This window comes from Notamacropus eugenii, chromosome 5, assembly GCF_028372415.1.
Source record: "Notamacropus eugenii isolate mMacEug1 chromosome 5, mMacEug1.pri_v2, whole genome shotgun sequence".
Taxonomy (NCBI): domain Eukaryota; kingdom Metazoa; phylum Chordata; class Mammalia; order Diprotodontia; family Macropodidae; genus Notamacropus; species Notamacropus eugenii.
In genome coordinates, this window is record NC_092876.1 from 336,347,322 (window position 1) to 336,355,593 (window position 8,272).

Here is an 8,272-nt window from a genome sequence, read left to right on the forward strand (position 1 = left end):
ATCGTTAGTATCTAACATATATTTTCAGCATCTTTTTATTCTCTTTCAGTTGCAGAAGCATACCTTGTAGTCACCATTGTCTGATAAATATTCAGCCATTGTAAAAACTTATCGGGTTTTTGTGAGTTCCCCTCCATCTAACACTTGTGGTTATACTTGGGGTTTTCTCCAAATTTTTTGTTAGACTAGTATGTCAAGGCCTACCTTTAACAATGAATAAATGTGCTTACTTTCCACTTGTTTGCATTTCTTGAACTGGTCCTAATGAAAGGATTCAGAGCAGGGTTTAGTTTTTTTTGAGTTGGGATTTTTTAAACTGGAAAAGGAGTCGAGTGGGGGAAGGTTTACAGGGATCTCTGAAAATGTTTATTTGCATAATAGAATGGTGGTCATTGTGGATGCAAACAAACCTTGGAGGCATATTAGCAAATTTCTATTCTAGCCTTTGGTTCCTTGGAGGTCATCCAAAATCACTACACACCCAGACAATGGCAGGTCCATTAAGGTGTTTTCAAGTGAGATTTGTAGATTCAGGAACTTGAATTTGTGCCTGTCTCTGAATTCTTGGGCAATCTGATCTTAACCTCACCGATGATCTAGGGAGGGCCATTCAGTAATAATAGCCACTTATGTGAAGGGAGGCAACATGGTTGGGCCCAGTGCTTCTGGGCTAAGCTCTCAGCCTTTTAATATGGCCTGCATGTATAAGCACACAGGTTTGGGGAAGGCGTAATGCTTTTCCTCCGGTTCAAATGGCTCTTGATTAATTGGTGCAAGATATGTATCCCTGGGTGTTTCCATGATGTTTAGTGTAGTGGTAAAGAATATAACTGATCAATTGAGGCTTAAGATCCAAGAAGGGACGTCTTATGCTCATGATTCCTTGTTTCTGGTGTTGGGTGACATTTGCCTAGTATTTGCATGCACTTCATTGTGTGCTGCTTATTTCATCAATGTTTATCCACTAAAACTTCCAGCAGGTTAAAAATAATTGTATTAGATTGTACTACTCAGCTGTGTTTTTGGTGCATAGATTATTGCTGTTACTGGTCAATAGCTGGTATGTGAAATATTGTAGAGGTTTCTTGTTACTTGACAAAATAAAATGCCCAAAGACATTAATTTTTGTGTCTCCTATATTCTTTTGAGGTTTTTACTTTTTAAGATTGGGTAAATACATTGGGTAAATTAAATACATGCTTATTACTCTAGGACTAGTTCCATTTTATCTAGACTTTAATCAGTCTTTTACCATGTGTTCAGATCTTAACTAAATTCCATTTAATTCAGTTTAATTCAGTATATGAGAACATTGTTTTAAGAACAATTGAGGGGCCAAGTCATCCTGACTTGCCCTAATTAATAAAATAAATGCCCAAATTAAACTGCAAAGATCCTATGAAGGAAGATGCTATTTGCATCCAGAGAACTGACATATTTGTGTCATGTTGGGGAAGAGGGGACAAGTTGTACATAATGGATTTGTAGTTTTTCTGTTCTGCTTTGTAACAGAAAATGCTTGTTTCATTTCTTAAGCTCAGAATTTTAAAAATGTTAAAATTTTCAAAATGAAGCAAAATTAAATGAAACCCAGGCGTAAATTCACAAATATTAGATTAATTGTAAATGTTTGAATAGACCTTAATTACTCTTATTACCATTATTTTAACATAAATTTGGTAATTTGATATTTGGACAGTTTAACATTTGGCAATCCAGTATCTAAACAAACAGTGCTGATTGAATTTTGCTTTACTGGAACAGTAAGAACCACTATTGGAGGATAAGAGTTAGTGCATTACCTCTGACACACAGTGACTGACTCTGGCAAGTCACTTCAGCTCTTATTTTTCCTAAGTAACTTACCAATTAGGTTTTCTCCCCAGTTAAACTTGTAATGAAACTTGTAGTTAATATTGCTTTTATTTTACTGTAATTAATATTAAATTATGTAATTATATAAACATACATTAATATCAATTTTTATTAATAGATTAAAAGGATAAAAGATCCATCCTTTCCATGTGTGTTTACCAAATACCAGCATTGGCATGAATACAAAATATTAAATCCACACACTGCAGAAGTTTGAATTCAATGGGGAGAGAGTGAGGGAGAAGATAGAATTAGAATTGGGAGCAACTGGGAAAGATCATGTAGAACAGGGCAGTCAGCAAAAAATGTAGAGGAAAACATCCTTTGTAGAGGAAATTCTTCAATGTGCAGGAAGTGGGCCACAGACTGTCTAATGAAGAAGGTGAGTTCTGAAGGGAGAGGGAGAATTCTGATGAAATATGAAAAAGCACAGATTAAGCACTTTTGTGCCAAGCACTGCATGGCACAGACTACAAATAGAAAAAGACCCATCTCCGGGAGTTCACACATCAATGGGAAGGAGGAGGCAGGAGAAAGGCTCTTATGACAAAAGTTCAGGCTGGGTATAGTTACAGGGCTTGGGTTAAGTTACAGAGCTGGTGTCAAGGTCCAGAAATTCTTAGGTTGCATCTGAGTGTCTGCTGTATAGGAACTGTACCAGAATTTTACAATTTGTTCCAGCAGGAGGAGAGGTGAGGGTTTTGATATCCAGCCAGGAGTGGAATTTGGCAGTTAAGTTGGAGGAGGGGAGGGGGTAATTGGGACCTTCCAGGTACCTCCAGGGGGATAAGAGTCTTCTGAGTGAGGTAGGGTGAAGGTGTGTGCATCTCTGACACGTATTAACAAAGGCACAGACAGCATAACAGAGGAGGCCAGTTGGGTTGGATAGCATGTGGGAAGGGAATTTGTATAATGGAGTTGGAAAGATATGTTAGGGCCAGGTTGAAGGGCTTTAAAAACCAGATTCTTAAGAAGAATTTCTACTTTTTCATAGATGTTGCTTGGGTAACATCCTTACTTGGGCAGTTGGGTCTATGCTGGAATAGGGTGGAAAAGAGATTTGAGTTAGGAAGACCAATTAATTAGGAGACCACTTGTGGTTGGTACCTTTGAAATTTGATGGGGGAAAGGGAATGATAAAAGCTCTGATGTCTTTGGGACATCCAGTTTGAAGCTGGCAATGTGGAAGCTTAGGCGAGACCAGGACTAGATCTGAGTCATCTGCCCAGAGATTAGTACCTAGAAAAGTACCTGGCAAAGCCTTAGGAAACATCCATGATTAAAAGACATGATTGATACAGATGATGCCACTGTCACATGGTGCAGCATCAGAAACTGAAATGATTTTATGAATGGAAGTGATCAAAGATGTATCACCATGTGCTGTGTTGCTAACCTCTCAGAACCACAGGGGCTTTCTCTCATGAGCTGCAGTCTCCTGTAAGGGTTGGTCTTATCATTTTATCAGAAAAGCTCCTTGAGAGCTTTTCTCAGTACTCCCAGCACAGCTCTTTATACATAATAAGCAATTAAATGTTTTTGGCTTTTTTTTTTCATTCAGTCTTGAGCCAGCAAAGGAGACTTGAGTGGTCAGCCAAGCAGGAGGGAGAACCAGGAGAGAAGAGTCTTACAAAAACCCAGAGAGCAGAAAGAATCCTGGGAGTTGTCAGTAGTGTCAACACACTAACTAACCCACTGCTGAGTGGCATAGCAAAAAAGATGTTGGAAATATTCACAAGGTTAAATGACTAAATGACAAATGATTAAAGCATACTTCAAAAATGTGATTCAGAAAATGTAATGAGGTCAGCTAGGTGACACAGTAAATAGTTAACACTGGCCAGGAGGACCTGAATTCAAATCCAGCCTCAGACACTTGACACTAGCTGTGTCATCTTGGGCAAGTCACTTAACCCTAATTGCCTCGCAACCCCCCCTCCAAAACAAAAGGTAATAAAAATAAATTGCAAAAATATAATTGTGCAATGTAAAGAATTCTGAATATGAAACATTCAGATTGATATGGGAAGACTTAAAGTGATACAGACTGAGAACACAACACACTGACTTCAAACTGTACAAGAGCACAGAACAGAGTTCATGGCAAAACAATGAACAATGTCAGTGCCAATTTTTAAAAGCATTAGCTAATAAGTCTGGTATGCAGTCGTTAGCAATCATTTTCTTCTATGATGTTGCTACATAAATTAAGAGAATGCCACAGATAAATATTTCATTTCAGCAATAATAATATTAAATAATAGCTAGCCAATGGGCATAGTGCTTTAAGGTTTGCAAAGTTTTAACTCATTTTGTTAGCATATTTGTATTTGGTAGTCTAAACTTTGAATTTCCCATGTTGAGAGCATGGCATTTAATACATATTTAACAACATGAAACTTGGGCTGAATTATGGTACATTTGGGTATATTCACAACTCATTGAATAACAACAATTATAAATGTTAGCCTTGTGGGCTATTTTGAATGGAATGCCTCTGGACTTGTCACTAGCTCTTTTCTGTTTTACATTTAGTTGATGACTTAAATAAATGGAGGCATGTTAAATTGGCATCTAACATCAAACCAAGAGGCAAATACATAGGATGACCAAATGGGGATGCAAAAAGTTCTCCACGGATAAATGATCATCTGTAAACGAGTAGAATGAGATTTTAGTGAATTCAAAAAACAATTGGACAAATACAGTAGAAGAAGGCATGTTTAGAGAATGCTTTGGGTAGTTAGGTGGCACAGTGCATAGGGTGCTGGGCCTGGAATCAGAAGACCTAAACTCAAATCTGCCTCAGACACTTAAAAAAAGTGACCTTGGGTAAGTCACTTACCTGATATTTGCCTCAGTTTCTTCTAGGGTTAAAAAAAGAATTATAACAGCAACTACTTCTCAGGATTGTGAGATATTTGCACAGTGCCCGGCACATAGTAGGTACACTGTGTTCTTTCCCTTCCACTTTTCTTTGTGGGCTGCATGCTTGGTAAGAGTCAAAACTAAAAAGCAACTGTGACTTTATGCTGTATTCATGACAAACAAGGTCCCATCCCCTCTAGTTGAGAGTATTGTCTTGGAAAAAGCTACTGACAAGATGATGCATATAATGAAAAGCGATCACCATGGTGAAGCAATGGAAAACCAGGCCATTACAAAGAAAGGTGGAAGGAATAGAGCTTATTGAGCTTAGAGAACGAAAGATAAAGGGTTGGTTACACAAGAAGGAACCTAAGGAACTAATGTCCACAGAACTGCTGAAGTAATTTTGCTAAAAAGCTAGTCTGGCTCCATCACTCTCCTCAGTAAACGCCAACTGCTCCCCTCCTTGCTTTTGGGTTGAAAGAACTGGGAATCTTAAGCTTGAGCATTAGTCATGAAAGGAGAAAAGGACCTCAGAAGTCATATAGTCCAATCTCCAAAGAAATCCCCACTAAATCCACAGAGCTGCTGAAATGATTTTGCTAAAAGTTTGGTCTGATCTTTGCTAAAAGGTCGCTCTCCTGCTCAGCAAACCCCAATGACTCCCTTTTGCCTTTGGGATCAAATATAGGCTGCTCTGGCTTTTAAAACCTTTACAATCCCAAATCCAGATTATACACATTACTGCCTTTCATTCTCTAGCCAGACTGAAAACTGGGCTATTTTCATCCCGTCTCTAGCTGTCTTCCATGCCTCCCTTCTTCCTCTTCAAATCCCATTTTTTTCTCTTCAAGATTTAACTCAACCATCACCATCTAAATGAAATCCCACCCAAACCTCCCCAGCTCCTTATATCAGAGTTCCAAAATTATGTTGACTTTATTTTCTGTATATAAAGTATATTATTATTATGTATATTTATTAATGTCCAAGTTATCTACCCCAATAGAATTCATTTCATGTGGAAAGCCTTTACGTTTGTTGCCAATAATTTCAAAAATGCCAAATATATATGATATGTATATATATTTGGCATTTTAGAAATTATATATGTAATATATAATACAATATGTATATGTGTATATATGTCTCCATATATATGTACACACATATATATGTGTATATATATATACATATATATATATATACATGCATACATACACATATCTTTATCTCAATCTTCATCCTTCTTGACCTCCCTGTAGCCTTTGGCACAACTGATCACCCATTTCTTGATACTCTCTTCTCTCTGACATGCATGGCTCTCTCCTCATTCTCTCAATTTTCTGACCACTTTTCAGTCTCTTTTGCTGCATCTTCATCCAGGTCATGCACATGGTAGCTATACCCCAGAGATGTGTCCTAGGCGTTTTCTTCTATATAATTTCTATAGGGTTCTGTATTCTTTCACTTGATGATCTTATCATTGGTTCAGTCTCTATGCAGATGATTTTCAGATCTATTTGTCTAGCCTTAACATATCTTCTGATCTCATATCTCCAGCTGATTACAGGATATCACAATAACAATGATTTTTGTAGAACCTACTATGCACCCTCACAATCACCTTAGGAGGTAAAAGTTAGTATTATTCTCATTTTACTATACATATATATTTTATATATGAGGATTTTATATATAGCCTCATTTTACTGAGTGTGTATGTGTATACTATAGAGGAAACTGAGGCAGAAAGAGGTTAAGTCCCTTGTCCAGGGTCACACAGCTAGTAAGTATTTGAAGCTGGATTTGAACTCAGTTTTTTCTGCCTCCAGTTCCAGCACTCTTTTCACTGTGACACCTAGTTTCCCCTTGAACTGGATGTCCAACAGACATCTTAAACTCAGCATGAATTCATTATCCCTCTCCCACTAATTCTCTCCTAACTTCCCTGCTACTGTCGAGGGTACCACCATTCTCCCAGACATCCATGACTAGGTATCATCCTCAGCTCCTCAAGCTTTCCCATAATTGTTATGTTTTATTGTTTCTACCTTATTAACATTTCTCATGTGTACACTTAATTACCCTGGTGTAGGTCCTCATTACCTTACACCTGAATCATTGCAATAGCCTTCTGGTTCATCTCCCTGCCTCTAATCTTTCACCCACATGATCAAGTGATCTTTCCAAAGCACAGTTCTGACCATGCCTTTCTATTCCTTAAGCTCCATGGGCTCCCTATCATCTCTAGGATCAAACAAAAAAATTTATATTTGCGTTGTAAAATCCTTTATAATCCTCCTACCTTTACAGTCTCTTCCCAGCTTCCCACCTCTATGTACTCTGGGATCCACAGACACCAGTCTCTTCTTGTTCCTTGCACACTCTATCTAACTCCTTGTTCACTGACTATCCCCCATGCCTGGAACTTTCTATCTCTTGACTTCCTTCAGGTCTTAGGCAAAGTACAACCTTCTGCAAGGAGTCATTCCCAGGGGCAGCCCTGAAGTTAGGAGGACCTGAGTTCAAGTTTGGCCTCAGACACTGTGACCCTTGTCTCCAAAAAGAGTCATTTCTAGTCCTCTTTTATCTAAGTGCCTTCTGCCTGAGAATATCTTCACTTTATTCTATTTATTGTCTATACAGAATTGTTTGCACGTTGTCTTTCCCATTAGACTTTGAGCTTCTTGAGAGCTTTTGCTTTCTTCATATACCTGGAACTTGGCACCATGTCTGGCATGTAGTGTTTCTTCACTTCCTGACTAACTGATAAAAGGCTTTTGGGCTTTTGGAGTGCTTTGGAGGCTACTCAAGAGCTTTCAAGATAATGGGGGAGATAATGAGCAATTTTTAGTCTTGTGACCTTAACTAGATCATAAGCTCCTTGATATAGGGGCACATGTAGATGTTTTAATCAATACTTCAGTTGAGTGTGTGATAGTAGGGACTTAGTACTTTGGGTTTCCTGACAAATGGTGCTTTCTCCACTAGATGGCATCACAATACCAAGACTTGTTCCCGTTTACAAGCTTGCAAAGTCTTCAGTTTGCTTATACCAACCAACTCAGAATGCCCACCTTCCACCCATGGCACTCTACTCCTCATTAAACACACACATGTACACACACAGAGTCCGTAATGATCTCTCCTTCTGAACCCTTGAAAGCTCTTATTATCTATGTTAGAGTATAAGCTCCGGGAGGGCAGGGATTAGAGATGTATTCTGTCTTCCAGTGGATAATTGAATATAGTAGGAGCTCAAATATTTATTGTTTGACAAGGAGCTATGAAGAGGGTATGTGTGAGGAAGGCATCAGAGTCAGAGAAGGAAGGTAAAGAGAAAGACAAGGGCAACAGAGACCTTTCTGCCTAGAGTTTCACTTTCAATTTAGCTCTATTTATTAATTTGTTCGTCTGTCTATTAAGTGCCTACTATGTTTCAAGTACGGTCCTTGGTACTGGACCTTTCCATAGATACCTGTAGAAAATAACTCATAGGAGCTGCCTTTCACATAGAGAAAAATGT